Source organism: Quercus robur, chromosome 8, assembly GCF_932294415.1.
Source record: "Quercus robur chromosome 8, dhQueRobu3.1, whole genome shotgun sequence".
Lineage (NCBI taxonomy): Eukaryota > Viridiplantae > Streptophyta > Magnoliopsida > Fagales > Fagaceae > Quercus > Quercus robur.
The window spans coordinates 4,141,330-4,160,200 of record NC_065541.1 but is presented as its reverse complement, the minus strand read 5'-3'; the positions used below and the strand labels follow the sequence as shown (position 1 = coordinate 4,160,200).

At 32.6% G+C, this 18,871-nt stretch overlaps 1 pseudogene; it reads left to right on the top strand.

Moving 5' to 3' along the window:
* Positions 1–2,481: 2,481 nt before the first annotated feature.
* Positions 2,482–6,282, top strand: LOC126695716 (pentatricopeptide repeat-containing protein At3g49240, mitochondrial-like; annotated as a pseudogene).
* The last annotated feature ends 12,589 nt before the right edge of the window (positions 6,283–18,871 follow it).

Genomic DNA, 18,871 nt, shown 5'->3' with positions numbered 1-18,871 from the left:
TCAATCATTGTCCTCTATCGTAATTTTCTCATCCTAATCAATCCTTAATTCAGGAATTTGTTCTCTAATACCTTCCTTTTAACTCTATAAACTATTCAGAGAGAGATAATGGACGTAAGGTGGGAGAAAGCTCATGTAACCTGGCCTATGAAAACCTTTTCTTTACCTAAAGCAAAAAAAAATAGTAACATTTCTATTCAATCTCATAGTCATAGAATCAACATTTGTGTACTAGAGTTTAGAGCCTTTTTCAAAAAAATTATCTAACCCTTTTTTCTTATTTCAACAAGGTAAACCCGGACCATTTTATGTGCCGGGTCATCAGGTTATCAGTTTGACTAGCCGGGCCGGGTTTAACAACATTGTACTCAACCATATGCATATGCAGGATTGGAATCTTGCACACACACTCTCGATTTCATGTATGCATCCTAAGTCCTAACACAAGAACTTAAATTTTACAAGTTAGATTGAGTTAACTAAAAAAAATTATTAAAAGAAAAAGAAAAAAAAAACAAAAAAAAAAAACAACTGAAGAAAAACATAAGAAACCCTAAAAACTAAATATGATCAACTCAATATCATATTAACACAACAAGGAAAAGGCATGATCATAAAACGAATCTTGAAATGCATTACATCAAGAAACTCAAGATTAACCTAGCCTCTCTATATATACCCTATTTAAGGTTTCTTATAATTCAAAACGATTCATTATGGTAAAAATACAGTTGCTGGGATTTTTTGAGGTGGATTTATGTCTGTCAAGTTGCACAAATGTTGAGCAAAGTTTGTTTAACCAAATTGTGACTGGAGACAGAATTTCCCCTAGTTCATCTCTCTTATGAAGAAGTTGCTATGTTTGTATACCGTAGGGTTTTGTAACCAAGCATCTTCTTGATCTTTATCGTCTGGATGAACTGAAGAACTTTGCAGCCAACAACCTTCTCTAGTTGGTGATTGAAGTCGCGTACTGGGATCCACGCAATTGGTTAGTTATGTATTGGGAGCCGTGCATTACAAGGAGAGATTGTCACTACAGAACAAGTCCAATTGGGTATTGGGATAAGGGTTCAACTGTAGGTTGGTATAAAGTATTGGGATTCCTTTACTTGTAACCGCTAGTTTTGATAATAATTGATTTTCGAGAGTGGTGACTTTAAAATCATCCGGTGGGATTTTTGCCGTGTTGGTTTTCCCCATTCGAAAACAAATCATCTTGTCAATTTAATTTCCACTGCACTTAGTTTAATTGGTGATTTTTTTTGTGCTACCACGCACTTTGTATGTTAATTTGATTAATTAATAAACTTGGCTAATTAATCAATTCATTAATCACAAGGGGTTAATACGTTTTTGGCCTATCAAAGGGGACCAAATACTCTATAGCTAGGCTGACTACACTTTCTGCCATTTCTCCTCCCTTGTTTGATCATTGGCCACAATTACCTACAAACGAACCAATTGAATGCTAGATGTCACAGAAATAAAATCACATTTAGATGGAAAATAAAAAACTTGCCTCTGTTTCAAAATTTACCTCAATATCCTTGTTCTCCTTGAAAACTTTTACAAAGTTATTGTGCACTAAAAGGAAAATCTCCTACAAACTCAGCGATGCAGTAGAACGAAAGAATCGTTGCCTTAAGCCAACAACCTACTTATTTAGAAACATAGTGACACAAAAATATATGTCAAATACGGGTGGCAAATGGGCGAGTTGGGTTTGTAATTACCCATTTATCCATTTATGACCCGTTTATATATAAATTAATTATCCGTTACCCGCCCAACCCATTTAATTAGTAACCCATCCATTTAACCTAATATGACCCAAATACTTTAAAACTAGTTGAATACCCTATTGACTTCCAAAATTACCAAAATACCCTTAAATATTCAAAATGACCCAAATACCCCCTACACTTCCAAAATTACCAGTATACCCTTGGACATCCAAAATATTGTCTGTGGACGTTTATTTCTTTGTTGACAAACTGTATTTGAATCCAAGCAGTACCAAGTGGTTTTGTAGCCAACTTTGAACTATATATTATATACAAAGTATACTCCGGAATCATCTTTTATTAATATTATTATTATTATTTTAAAAATTTTTGTTGCTTTAGCTTTTACTTTTTCTCTTGCAAGGACCATTTTGTAAAATGCTTCTAGGATGCTATTTTATTCTGATTTATAAACAACCTACCCTTTCTTAAAGAAAGCTAATTAGTTTGAACTCGATCCCATCATGAGAAGTGGTTTTCTTTTTCTTAGGAGACAAGTAGATAGTGAACAAAGAAAATGTCAAATTCGAACCATAGATTTAAAACACTCCAAAGAATGTCATTATCGTTCATCTATCACTTGAAGGATTAAACCCAATGACTTGTGAATTTATATGATGGAAGAGTTGGAAATGGATAGAAAAATAGGATATGGAATGATAAATAGCTCCCCACAACATCAACTTTCAAAGTTATGTCATCATTGGCACTGAATATCTTGCAGCGTCAAGCGTTGGAAAATGAATTCATTGACACTGAGGCTAAGAGTTGGAAGACAAAATTGGTGAGGCAAGTTTTTTTTTTTCCTCATAAAGCAAACGTTATTTTGGGACTACCAATCAGTACTGCTCTTTCGAATGATGCTCTGATATTGACAATAGCTCCAATTGGGAAGTTCTCGATTAGAAGTGCTTACAAGATCGCTATAAAGTTTCGGGATCAAAGTGACAGTGGTAGCTGCTCTAATGATAGTGATACTAAGAAGTTTTGGAAAAGACTTCGGGGATTAAATATTCCTAGCAAGGTGGAACATTTTTCTTGGAGAGCCTACAAGAATGCTCTCCCTACACTAGCTAACCTCCAACGTCGGGGTATTGTTGAGAGTGCCATATGTGAGCCATGTGGGAGTGGGTGTGAGTCTACGGGTCATGTCTTTTAGGGTTGTGCATATGCTACATAAATTTGGCCTTTAACTTATGTCCTCAGGTTGGTGAAGGGAGTTCAAATTCGTGAGTTCATGGACTTGTTAATGGTCCCTAATTTTTGATTGTTAGTGCAGTGAAGAGATTATTTTATTGTATTTTCTATATTATTTTAATCTATTGTATTCTAAAATAGAATCTTTGATTTTGGGTGTATTGTACAATAAGGTACTAAAAGCTAAATTTTTTAACTCTTTCGTTAATGCTCTGAGGAATAAAAAAGAAAAAAGAAAAGTCAATTACTTCACTAAATATTTTTAATTAAAATCTTTAAAAGAAGTACAAAAACGAGTGACAAAAAACTAAATTTAGAAGACAATATACAAATAATATAATAATTCATTATTTTCATTAGTTATTTCTAGATATCAATGGTTTTACTAGACTGAAACTTTTTAAAGTTTCCTCAGCATAATGTTTGTAACTATAGCATTATAATTAAATGATTTTATGTTTCTAATTTTTTTTGAGATAATTTCAACCTAAGGCGTCCGCTCTTAACGATAGCGTTTTATCATTATCATCAGATCAAGATGCTAATCGATTTTTCGTGCATGCAGAGATTGAACCCCAAATCTCTTATTCAATCATAAAAAAAACTTTACCAAATGAACTAACTGAAACCCACGAAAATGGCTTTGCTATTAGTTATTCTCGTACACCTTAAAATAGAGGAAAATGTAAAAAGAAAAAATATATAGTATAAAAATTTAAAATACCAATACAAAATATGAGATATTGAGACAAAAATATAAAGCAATTTTCTTTGGCTCAACTTTATTTTAAATTCAAATTTTGCTTTGTGTTTTTTTTTTTGGTCCTAATCACTAGCTAACATGCACATGAGTTCTAGTGTTCTACGCAATAACAATTTCACTTACAAGAATTACTTGCCATGTGAAATTTTTAATTGAACGTACGTATGTTATTTACAACTTATAAATGAATCAAAGCTTAAATTTAGCATTAAGTGAGTTTGTTCATCATGAATATTCTTTATTTGAAATGAGTTAATTTCATGATTTAGATTGAATATTGTAAATTTGAAATATTTATTCAATTTAAAAAGAAGGAAAATGTATTATTAAAATTTAAAATACCAATACAAAATATGAGATATTGAGACCCAATTTTTTTTTTTCTTTTTTCTTTTGGGTAAATGATAATATCATTGAGAGGAAAACCACACAAGCAAATAAAACAACCCTTTTAATTTTTTAAAAACATAAGAACAAATATTCTTTAATGAATTCATTACATTCCAAAAGAAATTTTAAATGGTTCTTCCGTCCATTGGTATTTTGAAAGCAAAAAGAACAAGGGGGTGAAAAAAAAAAAAAAAAAAAAAAAAAAAAAAAAAAAAAAAAACTGATTTTTTCTTCATCAAAAAAATATTTGAAAATCATTATTTTTTTTAGTATTTATTTTTTCAAAATCATTTTGGGTTTATATGGCATAACGGCTAGTCAGTCTAATCATTTTGGTCTAGTGTTTTCAATTTTTCATTCTCTCTCACCTTCCTTTCTTGCCTTTTCTCTCTGAAAAAATTCTCTCAATTTTTTCTCAAATAACACAACCCATTTTGATCTTCAACCCATTTTCAAAAGCAGAAAATTTTCCCAACTGCTGCCTTGCTCTCTCCTTATTCGACACTTCCCAGTCCACAACAGACCTGATCTGGCTTTCCTCACCACAAAAACAGACCGATTCAATTCAAGAAAACGGGTTCAAAGATTTTTCCCAGAAAATAGGTTTGTTTTTTCGGCTTTAACTTTTGGAATTGCTTATAAATATGCATATACATTGTTGCTTGTTTGATTAGGTAGAAATTTTTGGCCTATATAATTGTAAAGTGTGAATCTTGAAAGCTGTTTCAGAACTTGGGTGGTTCTGTTTGTTTTGGGTTCATGGGTAATGTGGTTGTTTCATTTCAAGTCCTTGAAATTAAACAAGGCACACCTATTCCTGACAGGGTTTTTTTTTCGGCTTTAACATTTGGAATTGCTTATTAATATGCATATACATTGTTGCTTGTTAGATTAGGTAGAATTTTTTTGGCCTATATAATTGCAAAGTGTGAATATTGAAAGCTGTTTCAGAACTTGGGTGGGTCTGTTTGTTTCTTTGAGTTACAATATATGTTTTGGGTTCATTGGTAATGTGGTTGTTTCATTTCAAGTCCTTGAAATTAGGGTTTTTAATTGGAGAATGTATGATTTCTTTATTTGGGTGGGAAGTATTTGAAGAGATTTTCTGAATTGGCCAAACTTACTAGCTATTTGATGAATGGGTGCGTGAGGAGTGGGGATTTGGATGGTGTTTTTGGGCTTTTTGATGAGTTGAAGGAGAAGCTTGGTGGGTTTGTGGAGAATGGGGTTGTGTATGGGGCTTTGGTCAAAGGGTATTTCATGAAAGGGATGGAGAAGGAGGCTGTTGGGAAGGGTTCAAAGGTGAAGATGAGTGCAGTCGAGTTTAATTCGTCGTTGGATGCTTTGAATAAAAATGGGAAGTTCGAGTTGGGGTTGAGGTTGTTTGATAAGCTGATTGAGGAGAATAGGCCCCCGCGGTGTTTGACGGTGAATTTGGGGAGTTTTAATGTGATGGTTGATGGGTATTGCATGCAGGGGAGGTTTAAGGATGCAATTGAGGTTTTTAGGTAGATGGGACAGTATAGGTGTAGTCCGGATACTTTGTCGTTCAATAATTTGATCGAGCAGTTGTGTGATAATGGGATGTTGGGTGATGCCGAGGAGGTATATGGGGAGATGAGTGAGAAGGGGGTGAACCTGGATGAGTTTACGTTTGTGTTATTGATGGATGCTTGTTTTAAGGCAGATAGGGCGGATGATGCAGCCGGGTATCATAGAAAAATGGTTGAGTCAGGGCTGAGGCCGAACTTGGGGGTTTATAATAAGTTGGTTGATGGGTTGGTTAGAGTAGGGAAGGTGGATGATGCCAAGTTGTTTTTTGATCTGATGGTGAAGAAGCTCAAGATGGATGTTGCGAGTTATGAGTTTATAATGAAGGCGTTGAGTGAGGTTGGGAAGTTGGATGAGGTGCTTAATGTGGTTGATACGATGTTGGATGATGATGGGGTTGAATTAACTGAGGAGTTGCAGGAGTTTGTAAAAGGGGAGTTGAGGAAAGAAGGAAGGGAAGAGGATTTGGGGAAGCTTATAGACGAAAAGGAAAGGTAGAAGGCTGAAGCTAAGGCTAAGGAGGCTGAAGCAGCAGAAGCTGCCATGAGGCCGTTGCTTCTTTGCAAACTTTTGTATGGAGAGGCAAAAAAATGATATCATCTTTTGGTTTTTTAGTTTTCTCTGTGACATGCTATATTTTAACTTTCTGTTCAGGAAAAAAAAAAAAAAAAAGGGAATTTATCCGCCTACCTTTTTTGTTGGGCAAAGTTGCTATACAAGCATTATCCTTTGATTAAATGACTTAAATTTCATTGATTTGTAGTTGGATTTATATTGATTAACCATAATTAATAGTTTTGTATATTTTAGACAGTTTTTTTTATTTATAAATTTGTCTTTTTTGCTGTTTGAACAGATTCTAAAATGAGTAAAGCAAAATATGTACCTGACCCTATTCTTGAAGACATCGTTCGCAACTGTGGGCTAGCTAGTCGATTGAAATTTTCTGCTGCTTCAAAGGGGTGGGGATTAATTGTTGAGAAAATTCGTAAAGACTCACCGGTGACAACAGATTTGGGCTTTGTGGTGGCGGCATATGCTGGTAGCATTAAACAAAGATTTACCATTTGGAAGGTTGAAAAGGAGGGTACAGAGTGTGTCAAGGTATTATCTGATACTACACGTTTGTCCTTCGTTGGCTGCTCCGGGGGATGTATTCTGTTCAGGGAGAATTTTTATGACCGAAAGAAGGAGTTTCAGGTTACTGATCCTCTGGAAGGATTTCAATGGAAGGTCCCATTTCATCCCAAAGCTGGTCCTCATCCAAAATTTGCAGTAACAGGACACAAACAGTTTCTGCTATTGTTCCAATTGTTCAAGCACACAAACGTAGTCGATTCAACTACCAGATTCGTGCTATTCAACTCAGGATGCCATGAGTGGGAAGAGAGGGTAGTTTATATAAGAAATTCTTATTTGATGAAAGAAAAAGAATTTAAGCGGGATGACTGCAACAAGGATGGGGTTTTTTGGCAACAGAAATTTTACTCCTTTTGGAGTTCTCTTCTAATGGAGTATGATGTTGATAATGATGTGTTGACGCTTTTCAGAATACCTGAGGAAATGCATTTGTTAGAATCAAAGTCAAGGTTACTTTTATACAGATGGTTGGATTCTGAATTGCATCTTTGGCGTTTCCAGGGGCAGCACAGCCAATCTGTTTTGAAGAAATTGTGTGCAATAACAGAAATTTCTAGAGGCCAGCCTTTATTTTTTGATGAAGATGTAGGGATCATCTATATGAGAGGTCAAGATACGGTATTGTTTTCTTATAGTTTAGAGAATCACGAAGAGGTGAAATTGTTGGAAATAAGCAGCAATAATGCTGAAGTTAAAATGTATAAATTCTGAGAGGAAGTGAAGTGATGTTGAGGCTTCTGGAGGTTACACGGATTTTTTTGATGTAGGTGTATTTGCTGGTATGTTGACATTTTTTTAGAATTTCTTTTTTTTTTTTTTGAAAACAAATTTGACATTGGCTGCTCCAAATATCTCTCTCTTTACAGAAGGACAAAAAAGGGCATTCTCATCCCAAATGTATAGGGGTTTTCAATAGTAAATAGGGATTTTTTTTTTTTTTGATATATTTGTGGAGGCTCCAAATCTCTCTCTTTACAGATAAGGATTGGCATACTTACTCATCGCATTCTCTTTTACATTTGTTAGTCTTTCTTCTTCTTCTTTTTTAGGACATGTATACTGTGTGTATGTGATTTCTGTTTGTTCTTTTGAAGATTCTGTGGATTCCTTTTCTTTGCAATTTACACGTCTATCCAATAGGATTAATTTGAACACACAAATTTCACCCTTCATTTTGCCTTTTGTTTGTACTAGTGACAAACCCTTCTGTGCCGTTAATTATTCTAACCCTTCTGTGCATGTGCCAATATCACCCTGAAGCAATCAATAACACATCACTGCTGAGTACCAATGTAGGCAATAACTCAACTGAAGTACTGAATGCCATGACACAGCCGTAACAGGTACAGACACTTCTGATTCTTCCCAGCAGAATGGAACAGTGACTGTACCTGATTCAGCTCATGCTCATAATTTAACAGTGGATGTTTTGACTACTGGAGACGGTGTGAGTGCACAAAGCTTGAAAATTGAAGAGACCAATAGCTCTACGACAGTTTCTGAAAGCAATCAATCTGATGGTAATTCAAAAGAAGCAGAACAGATAGTTATAGTTCTGGAAGAAAAAAAAAAAAAAAAAACCCATTAGTGTAATTAATCCCTTCAGCTTATAGATAGTTGAATTTGTGCATTACGTGTGTGTTTGTATGAGAGAGAGATCAAACCCGACACCATGGTCCTGAAGCTTGAGGTATTGAAGTGAGGATATCAATGTAACTCTCACTGAGAGAGCTCCAATTTATATTTCAAATCCACTCTAATATTTTGTTTAGTGTCCCTCTATTTAGAACTGGTTTAAAATTAATTTTAACTCATGTAAAACTACCTTTAACATAAAACGACCTACAGTACCTGCTGCAAAATCGTTCTTCTAATAGTTTTTCAGATTCATAACACTAGTCACTTGATTTTGATGAATAAACTACCCGGACTGATTAACTTCCTCTATTTTTTTCCCCGGACTACCAAATGGTTGATGATGTATTTGTTTACTTCTAATGTACATGAAATTCTATGTATTTGTGAGAGTTTTCCCTTCTTATGTAAAAGAGAGAGTGTGTGCATTTCATGACATAATATTCTTTATTAAGCATGTTATAATTCTTATTCTTGCCACAACAACAAGATGCAAACAAACAATAAAACTCTGGTTGATTGAATTTTGAAAGAGAGTTTCATCAATTATTGTATTACTCTCATTTATATCTATATATATAATATAATAGGTAAAGCAGAGAAAAACTCAAATTAGAATTCCAAATTAGAGCTCCAATTTTGCGCCGTGTGCCCTAAATTATTTATTTTTAAAGAGTTTTATTTCTTAATTTTAGAATCAAATGTGGGATCACATCATAAATCTTTATCCAAGTGAGTTATTACGTACAAAAACTAAAGAGTCTAAAATAAATAAACCATAAAAAAAAGCTTCACAATAATTTAAAAAAAAACACAGACAATTTACATTTTATAGCTAATAATATCCTTACAAATTTGTTTTAAAGAGTTAACAAAATATAAAAATGACTATCAATAGTATTTAAATTATATATATATGAATTATATTATGCATTTTATTGTATATCTTTAAGTGTATTCATGCATATGTATGGGGTTGCAAGCTAGTTGACATAAATAGCACATCCTAGCATAGAAAAAGACAAGTACAAAAAATTAATCCAAAGCACTTAAAAACAGATGTTGAAAACAAGGGTCAAAATTTTGTGGTTGGATCCTATATAAAATAAGCTATGCTAGTGCCACATAAAGTGGCACAACTCGTGCCACAACTTGCCCTCGTGGAAAGTTATGAGTGGTAGAGAGGTAACCCCACATGGACTCACCATCACCTCTCTACCACTCACAACTTGTCACGTGGGCAAGTTGTGGCACAAGTTGTGCCACTTTATTCATATAAAATCCGTGAGCAGTGAGCACATTGTGGACGTATAAAAGATCACTCATAATAAAAGTCTAATTTCCTTAAAATAAAATAATAAGAGTCTAATGCGTATTGCAATTAATTTTCGCAAGTTGTTGCTTCACAACAAACAAATATGCTGATGTTGACTTGCACTAGCACTTCTACAAAATAAAAGGCATTAAAACAAAATAGTACCTTCTCTATAAATTGCACTTGTTCTTCTTCCTCTTAAGTAGACAAAGCAACAACTTCAACTTGACCATATATGTATGATAATTATCCTCCACTTAAAAAAGTACTTGTTTAAAAAGAAAGAGCGCGAGTTCTTACAGTTCAAAATACTTTTAATGGAGTCTTCTTTTATGGTTGGGGCTTAGGAACAGAGTCCCATAGGTGTATTTTGCTTTACAAGTAATTGCATTTATGGATAAAGATGATGAAGGGAGATTGTGCCATTGTTTTGGGGTAAAGGAATAGCAATATATATATATAAACAATGATCTAATGTATTCCCTCTAGCCTTTTTTGTCCTTTCCTCCACTACAATGGGACACAAATAAATTGACCTAATTCTTTTTTTATACTCTCTAAGCATTCTCATTGGTTAATGTAATCCATTAAAATGCAAAATGTTTTCATAAAAAATGTTTTCATAAATTTTCACCACTTAGTACTTGCTACAATGGTTAAGTATACATAACCATTATAACATTGTGTCAAAGTTATTTTTATTTTCTCTTTTCTTCTATTTGACACTCTCCCTCTCTTCTCTCACCTACTGAAGTATTAAAGTAAATTTATTTTAATGTGTGCATTGCAAAATAAAGAATGACATGTAAAGAGTGTTGTAAAAGTGGTTATATAAAACAAAAACAATGGACTCACCATCACCTCTCTACCACTGACAACTCACCACGTGGGCAAGTTGTGGCACAAGTTGAAATCTGTGAACACATAAGTCAAAACAAAATCCGTGAGCACATTGTGGACGGATAGAAGATCATTCATTGTAAGAGTCTAATTTCCTTAAAATAAAATGAGAATAAAAAGTTGAAAGCCACTAGTGATGATAATGTATGTTAAATAATTATTGGATAAATTTTTTAAATTTTATGTAGTGAAATTTCTATACCTACTTCAATAATAACTATTTAAATTTCTAGACCAGGGGGCACTTTTTGAAAGTTATTTATTTACCCATATGTTCTAATTATATTTACAATTAGCCCCTAAAAGAATGTCATTCTCAAAAAAAAAAAAAAAAAAAAAAAAAACAGCTCCTAAAAAAATTTCACTTGTTCCCTTCAAATTTTTTTAATATTTTTAAATTCTCTTGTTTGTATAATCATATTTATATATATGTTTAAATTTTTGTTATTATAGATTTATAATCCTCCCCAAATATATTTCAAATGATAATAGATATATTAGGCTATATTTCAAATGATAGTAAAGTGATTTTTTTTTTGGGGGGAAAAATGTAATAATATCTCTTCAAAAATAATTCATTTTTTAAAAATTTTTATAAATTAATATACGAATTTAGGAGATTTTATCTTATATAAATAAATAATTAAATGGAAAAAAAAATGATAACAATTGAAGAAGAGAAGAGATAAACAAAGACTTATTAAAACATAAAGAGGAGAGAGAATGAGGGGATGATGATAATAAGGCCATGTACAATAAATCTTACATTTTGTATTTTATATATATATATATATTTTATACAAAAGATAATTTCTATTCTAACCTAATTTAAGTGTATATGTGTGTGAAACTCCTTTCTAAAGACATAAACTCCGGCCCTTGTCCCCCACACCCCACAAACTCTTATACTTGTGAAGTGACCAACGCACCAAGGGTGTGCGGTGGTAAATGGGATTCAAAACAAAGAGAGTGTAGAAAATTTAAAAAAGAAGATAAGATGAGTGTAATAGAAAAATGAATGACCCATGCCAAAAAATAATTTCTAATGGCTGAACAAACTTGTGTGTGAAGTACTAGTGTGAAATGTGAATGCGATGCGTGCCATGTTATTAAAGATCATTCCTCCAAACGCGGCCTTGACAACTTCTTTTATTTTATTTTATTTTTTGGATGAATATTGACAACTAATCATTATTCTTCCCTTTACCTGTGAAAGAGTGTGAGAGGGGAAAAATTCTTCCTAATTATTAATTCGTCAAGTGTCTTATATTTCAATTAGTTAACATTTTTTATTGCATCTAATGAAGATATCTAAAACTCAAATTCCTCTTTTTTTTTTTTCAACTATCGAATTATATTTAAAGAAAAAAGTTGTACTTTTAATTCCATGCATACAAATTTTTTTTTTTTTTTTTTTAACGAGAGAGTTTTAACTTATAACATCCACTCTTGATAATACCTCTTTGTTATTAAACTAAAACACTAATTGGTTTCTAGTGTAAATGGGAATTAAACCCCAACTCTTTATTATTAAACATAAACAAGAATATTTGAAAAATAGCTCAATGCCAAGACGATAAAAAGCTTAACACCTCTCACAATATGAAAATGGAAAAAAAAAAAAAATGAAAAGGACGCCTTGTGTTTGTTTGCAGGTGAAATGTAGTCAAACTTATAAAATATTTTCCATTAACCGTAAAATTCTTTCAATCTTTCAAATAATTATCCCAAAGATAATTATCCTAAAAACTTAATTTTCAATTCAATTTTAATATTACCATATTATTCATTTTATTCCCATGCAACCAAACTTATTTTAATTAAAATAAACTACAAATCACAAATGCTCTGAGTTGCAAGGGAGTCAATACCATACCGAAGACCGTTTCGTTTAGTTAATAGAATGAAATATTTCGTTACCATTTAATATCGGTGTACCATTTCGAGTTTACCACTATTTTATATAATATATATTATGTTAAGAATTAAAAAATTTCAGACTCATATTTCAACAATTATGTCAAATCTCAAACTTAAAATATCACTCCCAAAAATAATAATATCGATAATAAACATTTTTTAAGAATATATTAATATAATAAGTCATTTCTATACATTTCTTTATATTGAAAACTAGAAAAAGATAAAAAAAAAAAAAAAAAAAAAAAAAGTTGCTTCTCAAAAAAAAGGATAACTAAAATGTTCAATTGATGTGATGCAATTAATGCATCACATAACGTGGGGCTCAAAACTAAAAAAGAAGTAAAGGTAGCCCACCTTTTATTAAAAAAAATATAAGGGTATGTTTAGTAATTGTTTTTTCCTCTTATTTTTTGTTTTCAAAACAATTTTTTATTTTTGAGACTAAAAAACTTGTTTGGCAAACCAAAATGGATAGAAAACAAAAACTGTTCTCAAAACTCAATTTGTGAAAGAAACTGAAAACATGCAAAACTGTTCCCAAAGTTGTACTTTTCAAAACAACATTTTGCATGTTTTCAGTTTCTACTTTTCAAAATCAATGAAAATACGTATTTGATTTAATGAATCTGTCTCATTCGATGAATTAGCAATAGAGTTCAAATCCTAGTAACAATATTATTTTCTATTTTTCTATTTTTTTTTCAAAAAACTAATTTTTTTTTTTTAATTTCAACTAACCAAACATGTTTTTTATTTTAAAAATACCAAAAAAAAAAAAATTGTTTTTTCTTTATATTCTCAAAAACAAGTTTTTGAAAATAGAAAATAAAAACTGTTACTAAACATAATCAAGTTTTCAACATTTCCAAGGCTAGTCACATGTAAAAGGGCTTAGGAAATTTCAAATAAAATACAAAACAAAGAAAGAGAAACCACATAGCAATGTTCATTGTTCAGCAAAAAAGAGAAGAAACCAAAGTAGTGGAAACACACAACAAACAAGAAGAAGAAAAACGCCTAAATATTGTACTTAAGTTATATATATATAAACTAACTGCCATTAACTAATCTTGACAGCTAATTAACTAATCTTGACAATATATATGTACTCTCATTTAGAAAAAAGAAATGTTCCATCATGCAATTTTAGCTTGATTTTACCTTTCCCCAAAATCTCACAGGTTTCATCATTACCCATGTTGACTGAACCAAGTTCCGACTCTTCTAGGTTGTAAAACCATTCCTTCTTCGGACACATATGGAAGGTGCAAGCTGAATCCAAAATCCACTCATTTGAATGGCAAACAAATGATGAACTAGTCAATAGAAAATCAAAATCCTCATCACTATCATGTGCTACATTTGCATTAGAATCCTTCTTGTCCTTGTTTTGCAACAGAGGACAATCTTTTTTCCAATGCCTCTTTTTGCGACAATAGGCACACTTATCTTTCTCGAGTTTCTTATCATTAGACATGCCCTTAACAATCAAAGCCTCAGTCATTGTGTCCCTTTGAGCTTGCTTATCTTTCTTACGATACCCATTATTAGTCAAAGCATTGGACACATCATCAAACACAATCTCATCTTTTCCATATAGCAGTGTAGTAATTAGATGATCATAAGTATCAGGCAATGAATTCGGCAACAAGAAAGCTTTATTCTCACTGCTAATATTAACTTCCAAGTTTTGCAAATCAGCAAGTATTTTATTGTAATCATTCAAATGCTCAAACATAGAAATACTTGTATGATATTGGAAATGAAAGAGCGTTTTCTTCAAGTAGAGACGATCCTCCACACTCTTGGTCATATACTTGTCCTCCAATTTCTTTCAAAACTCTTTAGCCTCTATCTCCCACATAACAAAATACTTTTGATTCTTGGCCAAACACAAATGAATGGTGCCACATGCTTATCTATTAATCTTTTCCCAATCCTTGTCTGAATCCTTGTCCGACCAAAGTAATATCCAACTCTTGTTGGAACAAGACATCTATAAATTCGTATTGCCACATGCCAAAGTTATTCATTCCATCAAATTTCTCTACTTCAAATTTGGCATTAGAAACCTTCATCCTAACAGCCAAAGGTTTTGCAGAAGACTCTGCCAAAGCTTTTCCTGACGAATCTACCAAAAATTTTGTAGAGGAATCATCTGACATCTTTCTCCCTAATAATCAGATCCATGAACTAATCATCAAAATCTCCAAAGAGAACAAATCCAAATGCCTAGGTAACGAACCTTGACTTTAATACCAATTTGTTGTAAAATAGCGGAAGCTTAAACTTACCACGATTGATTGTGAGAATATTTTAGGCTTGAAAAATATCTCCAAACAATTAATAGGAACGAAAGAAATTAATCCAAACGAAAATAGACACTAAACACCAAGATTTACATGGTTCAGCAATAGCCCACATCCGCGGCGACGACGAACAAATTTCACTATATCAAATTGCAACCCACAAATATGAAATAACCAAACCAAGAAAGAGCCTCTTTTTCTCACCCCTCAGAATTCTCCTCAATTTGCCGCAACAACATTATGCTTATATAGGAAACTTGAGTCAGCTAGTAGATCCAAAACCAAGAAGGATTAGACTTTTTTTCTACACACAAAAGGAGAATCACTCCTATTCCAAATAGAACTCAAAACCAAGTAGTAGACAAAACTTCTAATAGAGCTTGATAACTTCAAACAACAGTAACCCAAATGGAATAAAATTCCTTTTTTATCCAAATGCAACAATGGATCAAACTCCTAATTCGAGTCATATTCTACAAACACTTGCAATGATAAATTTCTTCATAACCCATTGAAAAAAGGAAAAATAATAATAAGAAAAATTCATACTTAACATTTTTAAATACAGTTTAATTAAAAATTTAAAACAATAAATTTTAATTTTGAAATGGAGGATAATCTTTGAAATTTGTCATTAAACAAAGGGCAAGTTAGCACACGACATTTGCCACTTATAGTTGCGGTAAAGAAATTGTATAATAGATTCTGGTAATATGATTTTTTTCCAGGTAATATAGAAGGACAATAAAAATGTCGTTTCACTGTTAAATCATCATTCCATGATGTGAGTTAGAGCTTGAAGGAGGATGAAAAATAGATCAAGAGGGGGGAAAATCTACATAAATAAAGGGAGAAGCGGAGATAGGAAGTGAGATGAAGAAACAACCACAAAAAGTAAGCTCGCTCCATGCTTCAAGGATACCTTCTGGAGTTTTGGAAGATTCTTTCATTTATAATTTTTTATTATTATATACAAATGGGCATATCTGAGAACTCAAAACTAACCAAAGGCAACTTGGATAAATAAAAAAATAAAATAAAAAGCCTTCAGACATTTTTTTCTTAAATATGTATTTTTTAATTTGGATCAACTAATCATTATCATAAACATTACTCAATAAGACTTATTTAATAAAATAAATAACTTATTTCTCATAATCATCATCATCATTAAATAAATTATATTAATTATAATAATATTAATAATATGGGATAATTACAGATTACCCACATGTGGTTTAGCCCGAATTTAACTTACCCACCCATGCTATCATTTTTGACACTTTATACCTACCTAAGGTTACTTCCGTTTAGTCTCTGTTACCCACCTCTCTTTAAAACAAAGGGGTAAATAAGTCTTTTACACCCATTTTATGTCTCTATCCTCCCAAAACAAGAAAAAAAAACAAAAAACAAAAGAAAAACAAGATTAAAATATGGTATTACTTTCTCACAATTCACAAACATGAAGAACATACACCCAGAAAACTAATACAAATCAAATCAAGCAATACCATCAAAGTACCAACCACAGATCCATCAAAATACAATCCCTAAACCCAAGTCAAAATACAAACATCAACACACCCACACACATCTAAACCCACGGATCCATCAATAACCATGCCTCAAATCCCATTTTTCAAACCCCAACAACCAAACGAAACCCAATCCCTAAATCAAATAAACGAAGAAGAAGAAAAATATAGCACAACATTTGATACTACATTTTGTACCAAATTGGCTTCAAAATTAAGCCCACAGAAAAGAGTCACAAATTGCTAGCAACACATTGAAAATTAACATGCAGAGAGAGAAAAATCACAGCTTCAACTTCTCTGTTGGAAGAAAAAAAAAACTTAGAGAACTTTAATGGAACTTAAGAACAAAGGAATTCAAACCCAGGCATATATTTGAAACCCCAATTTCAAATCCAGACATATATTTCAGGGACTTCTCAAACCCAGAAAAATTAAACTCAAATCAACCACTCCACAGATCTCATCCTCTCTCTGTCTTCCCCCTTTCTCTCTTTTGTCCATCCATCCAATATTTCATTGAAATCTCCGTAAACAGTGGAAAAATCCAACCATCAAATTCCAATTTACCCTCAATACATATATTATTAGAGTGTGTTAGCATTGGGAGGTAGAGGAACCCGTGGGCAAAGAAGACGCCACGGTGGAGGAAGCCGTGGGCACTGCAGAAGGTGAGAAGCTCGATGCGATTGATGAGAGAAGGGTCAAGCCTTTGACAGCCAAACTTATCGATGAGCTTGTCATTGTCGATCTTGCCTCCGTCTTTGTCCAACACTATGCTTCTATCTCTGCCGCTTTTCTATCCATCTCCTAAGACCCACGGCAAGTTGCTACCCACGGCCCCATGAACCCAAGTCCACCCACAGCACCATGACCCAACGCTGATTTGAAGCCCTCCCAATAGAGAGAAACACAAACGAATTAAGACCGAAAGTGTTCCCAAACATGAACAGGTTGGTAACGCTCAAAACCCAAAATCTGTAGCTCTCCTTCTTCCTTGGTTTCCTTGCACGATGAAAACCTAGATGATTCTCGGACTAATAAATCAAATGGGTGCCATTGTAGCATCTAAGATCTCAGGTGGGTGAGCAAGCGTGAGAGAGTGCGTGGGAGAGGAGCGTTTGATCTGATTTCTTTGATTTTTTGATGAAACTTGTTAGAGTAATAGAAAAATTAGAGGTGGGTTACGAAGCATAAAAGAAATGAACCACGGGTGGATAAAGTGTCAAAAATGAAACCACGGGTGGATAAGTTAACTTCGGGCTAAACCACAGGTGGGTAATCTGTAATTATCTCTAATAATATTGTCCACATTTATTTTTCCACTTCGGTCCTAATCGGCATTTTGTCCTATTCGGTCAAATTTGGTTCTGTTCGGTCTATGTTGGTCCTATTGGGTCCATTTGGTCCATGTTGGTCCTATTCTATCCACTTCAATCCTATTCAATCCACATTGGTCATATTCAGTCTCTTCAGTCCACTTTGATTCTATTCGGGGAGGCATGATCATGGGTTGTCCTCCCATGAGCCATTGAAGATGAGGTACATTACAATGTGCTGCCCAAGCAAATTACTGACCAATGAGGATACCTGGTGCAGCACCATTTTAGGAATGGTCCGATACCACCCTAGGGCAGTGCTTATAATAATAATTATTATTAATTATTAATTATATCATACTTTAATAATCCATTAACGATGATTATGACGTTTTTTTAGTAATGATTATTATTTTTGTTTTTGTTTATAATTATTTTGTCAACGTTCCAAAATCATAGTGACCTAATTGTAATATTAATATATATCCTTAAAAAGACTACCATTAAATTGACTCTGCTCGTATATATAGAGGTCATGTGTTGAAACCTGTGTTGAATGGGGTATTTAAGATTTGATATTAACTTCTCAATCAATACAAACTGTATTTTTTTATTTTTTATTTTTATGAAAGTTTCTTCTAAAAGATTTTTCAATGTCACTTATTTTAAAGTTCTATAATTATTGTTACTATAGATTGCAAAAGTATAAATGTTCTTTCTTTTCTTTTCTTTTTTATATAGTTACATAATGAAAAAGGAGAGAGAAGATTTGAATTTTAGTTTTCCTTATAAAGGAGAGTAGATAATATTATTTGAGTTACAAGACTCTTGGTTGTACAAATGTTATTTCTAGTTTATCAAACTCATGATTCTTGTTCTTCTCAAGTCTTTTTCAAACGGGTTTAACTTTGAATACTAAAATTTACCTTTTGATCGCGAATTAAAAAAAAAAATTGTAAATTAGTTAGTTGTTGAAATTAAAAAAATATACTAAAACATAGTATCCATCACCTAAAGAAAAAAGGGTTGACATACATTAAATCAAAGTTCACGTGAGTAAAAAAAAAAAAATTGAAACAAAGCCCACACCTCAAAGTGGTCTGC